Here is a 4,435-nt window from a genome sequence, read left to right as displayed (position 1 = left end):
TAAGATAACGTATGTCCGCCTCTCGGTCACTCTGGCCGGGCGTGGGTGTGCGTCCGCGCCCGTCTTGTGAACCTCCAAGTGGAACTTAGTGATCGGAGGATGACACCGGGCGTGCGTAAGAGGCGCGTCCGGGGATGAGGCAGCATCCTCGGGCGTCAGCCGGGAGTAGGCAGCCTCCCCCAAGTGGAACGTAGCCTCCACTAAGTGGAACTCAGTCTCCGGAGGATGACAGCGGGCGTGCGTAAGAGGCGCGTCCGGGGATGAGGCAGCATCCTCGGACACCGGCCGGGAGCGCGCGGGCGCTGTGGAAGTAAGTACATCCGCTCCTGGTACCTAAAAATTCCTCCAGCGGCGGGCCCCGGGCCTAAACTTTCTCCGGGCCGCGCAACACGCACTTTCCGCCGGACACCGACGGAGGCAACGTCCCCCTCCTGCGGTGACAAAAAAAATCCACCCCTGGTACCTAAAAATTTCTCCAGCGGCGGGCCCCTGGCCTAAACTTTCTCCGGCCCGCGCAACACGCACTTTCCGTCGGACACGGACGGAGGCAACGTCCCCCTCCTGCGGTGACAAAAAAAATCCACCCCTGGTACCTAAAAATTTCTCCAGCGGCGGGCCCCTGGCCTAAATTTTCTCCGGCCCGCGCAACACGCACTTTGCGCCGGACGCCGGTCCCAAACCACCACCGCCGACCGCCACAAGGCGACAGCCACCATCCCCAAGCGCCATCCCCGACCGCCACAAGGCGACCGCCACAAGGCGACCGCCACAAGGCGACAGCCACCATCCCCAAGCGCCATCCCCGACCGCCACAAGGCGACCGCCACCAGCCGACCGCCACAAGGCGACAGCCACCATCCCCAAGCGCCATCCCCAAGCGCCACCCCCGACCGCCACCAGCCGACCGCCACCAGCCGACCGCCACCAGCCGACCGCCACCAGCCGACAGCCACCATCCCCAAGCGCCACCCCCGACCGCCGCCCCCCGACCGCCACAAGGCGACCGCCACCAGCCGACCGCCACAAGGCGACAGCCACCATCCCCAAGCGCCACCCCCGACCGCCACCCCCCGACCGCCACCAGCCGACCGCCACCAGCCGACCGCCACCAGCCGACCGCCACAAGGCGACAGCCACCATCCCCAAGCGCCATCCCCGACCGCCACCCCCCGACCGCCACAAGGCGACAGCCACCATCCCCAAGCGCCATCCCCGACCGCCACCCCCCGACCGCCACCAGCCGACCGCCACCAGCCGACCGCCACAAGGCGACAGCCACCATCCCCAAGCGCCATCCCCGACCGCCACAAGGCGACCGCCACAAGGCGACCGCCACCAGCCGACCGCCACAAGGCGACAGCCACCATCCCCAAGCGCCATCCCCGACCGCCACAAGGCGACCGCCACAAGGCGACCGCCACCAGCCGACCGCCACAAGGCGACAGCCACCATCCCCAAGCGCCATCCCCGACCGCCACCCCCCGACCGCCACCAGCCGACCGCCACCAGCCGACAGCCACCATCCCCAAGCGCCATCCCCAAGCGCCACCCCCGACCGCCACCAGCCGACCGCCACCAGCCGACCGCCACCAGCCGACCGCCACCAGCCGACAGCCACCATCCCCAAGCGCCATCCCCAAGCGCCACCCCCGACCGCCACCAGCCGACAGCCACCAGCCGACCGCCACCAGCCGACCGCCACCGGCCGTTCGCGGTGTGCGCCGCCGTTCCCCAAGCACCCTCCGGGACGAAGCCGGAGCCAGAGAATAGCAGCGGTGGTGCGTAAAAGCTGCGGCCGGGCCTCGCGGAAGGTCCCCGGGCGGCGAGCTGCGGAGCCCCGGCCTCCAGCTTCCACCAGGTAATAGGACCGGGCGCGCGTAAAAGCTGCGGCCGGGCCTCGCGGAAGGTCCTCGGGCATCCAGCGAGATCACACGGCCCCCACCGGAGGCGGCTAGCGCCTCCGTAGAGTAGTACCGGCCCGTGGAAGCGGCCGCCCGTCAGCCTGCGTTGCCAAACCCCATTCATTTACAACGGCGTGTCCGCCAGAGGGCGCACTTCCCCCGGCGGACCAGCCGGCGGGGCTCGTTAGAGAGTGTATCCGCCTGGCAGTGCCTCCTGGACGGCCTGTATTCCGGACCGCGACCGCTAACTTACGGGAGCCTAAACGGCCCGCGGACCAGCCGGCGGGTCCTCCGTGAAAGCCTATCCGCCTGGCGGTGCCTCCTGGCCGGCCTGGATTCCGGACCGCGACCGCTCACTCGCGGGACCCTAAACGGCCCGCGGACCAGCCGGCGGCTCCTCCGTGAAAGCCTATCCGCCTGGCGGTGGCTCCGGGCCGGCCTGGATTCCGGACCGCCACCGCTCACTCGCGGGACCCTAATCGGCCCGCGGACCAGCCGGCGGGACCTCCGTGAAAGCCTATCCGCCTGGCGGTGCCTCCTGGCCGGCCTGGATTCCGGACCGCCACCGCTCACTCGCGGGACCCTAATCGGCCCGCGGACCAGCCGGCGGATCCTCCGTGAAAGCCTATCCGCCTTCGCCGGTTCCCCGGCCGGCCACGGGTGGCGAGAATCCGGCCTCCTCGCCCGGAGCGCGCTTCGACTTGGGCGAAAAATGCACCAAGTGCCAAACCCCATTCATTTACAACGGCGTGTCCGCCAGAGGGCGCACTTCCTCCGGCCGGCGGGGCTCGTTAGAGAGCGCGTCCGCCTTGGCCGGTTCCCCGGCCGGCCACGGGTGGCGAGAATCCGGCCTCCTCGCCCGGAGCGCGCTTCGACTTGGGCGAAAAATGCACTAAGTGCCAAACCCCATTCATTTACAACGGCGTGTCCGCCAGAGGGCGCACTTCCTCCGGCCGGCGGGGCTCGTTAGAGAGCGCGTCCGCTTTCGCCGGTTCCCCGGTCGGCCGCGAACGGCGAAAAGCCGGCCTCTTCCCCCGGAGCCCGGTGGGCGAATTTTTTTTTTTTTTTTTTTTTCAAAGTGCCAACGGCTCTCGCGCCGCGCTGCGTCCGCCTTCGCCGGTTCCCCGGTCGGCCCGAACGAGCGAAAATTCGGCCTCTTGCCCCGGAGCCCGGTCGGCGAATTATTTATTTATTTATTTATTTATTTATTTATTTTTCCAAAGTGCCAACGGCTCTCGCGCCGCGATGCGTCCGCCTTCGCCGGTTCCCCGGTCGGCCACGAACGGCCAAAAATCGGCCTCTCCCCCCGGAGCCCGGTCGGCGAATTATTATTTATTTATTTATTTATTTATTTATTTATTTTTCCAAAGTGCCAACGGCTCTCGCGCCGCGATGCGTCCGCCTTCGCCGGTTCCCCGGTCGGCCACGAAGTATTGCGCATGATTATACGCGATGTTAATATTTATTTAATTATTAAATAAATACATACATGTGTTTATTAATGATATACGCGATGTTAATATTTATTTAATTATTACCTATATTATGAATAAACTAACGGTGATTTTACACGATTTGACTACATACGTGACCGTGATATAGTGCCGAGGGCTCCCGCGCCGTCACGCGTCCGCCTTGGCACGGGTCGCCCGCGGCAGCGAGCGTTCGGCTCGCGGGGGTCCGCGGGGTGTTATTAGGGAGTGCGGCAGCCGTGCCGAGGCTCCGGCCGGCCGCCGGAAGTCCCGCGGGGGAGCGTCGGAGCTCCGCGAGGCCGGCCGGGGAGCCTCTTAGTCATCGCCCGCGCTCGCGGTGGTCCCGGTCGCTTAAAGTGCCACGGGAGGCGTAGCGATGCGAGTGAGTGTGCGCAAAGTGCGAGAGGCGGTGCATTTACGCGCCGTGTCCGCGAGAGGGAGGCAATTCCCCGTTGCGACCTCCGGGAGATCAGCGGGCCGCCGAAAAGGCTCGGCCGGGGTGCCTGGAGCCTCCTCGGGCGTCGAGTTAGGAGGGGGGCGCGCGGAGAACCGGCTGGATGTCCCCTGGAAGCTCAGCGGGCCGTGGGAAAGGCTTGGCCGGGGTGCCGGAAGCCTCGGCCGGCTTAAAAGTGAGGAGGAAAGCGCGCGGAGAACCGGCCGGAGGTCCCCTGGAAGCTCAGCGGGCCGTGGAGAAAGCTTAGCCGGGGTGCCTGGAGCCTCGGCCGGCTTAAAATGTGAGGAGGAAAGCGCGCGGAGAACCGGCCGGAGGTCCCCTGGAAGCTCAGCGGGACGTGGGAAACGCTTGGCCGGGGTGCCGGAAGCCTCGGCCGGCTTAAAAGTGAGGAGGAAAGCGCGCGGAGAACCGGCCGGAGGTCCCCTGGAAGCTCAGCGGGCCGTGGGAAACGCTTGGCCGGGGTGCCGGGAGCCTCGGCCGGCTTAAAACGTGAGGAAGAAAGCACCGGGAGAACCGGCTGGAGGTCTTCTGGAAGCTCAGCGGGCCGCCGAAAACGCGTAGCCGAGGTGCCGGGAGCCTCCTCGGGCGTCAAAAGTGAGGAGCGACGC

Source organism: Syngnathus scovelli, unplaced genomic scaffold (genome assembly GCF_024217435.2).
Source record: "Syngnathus scovelli strain Florida unplaced genomic scaffold, RoL_Ssco_1.2 HiC_scaffold_67, whole genome shotgun sequence".
Lineage (NCBI taxonomy): Eukaryota > Metazoa > Chordata > Actinopteri > Syngnathiformes > Syngnathidae > Syngnathus > Syngnathus scovelli.
Note: the sequence above shows the minus strand (reverse complement) of the source record.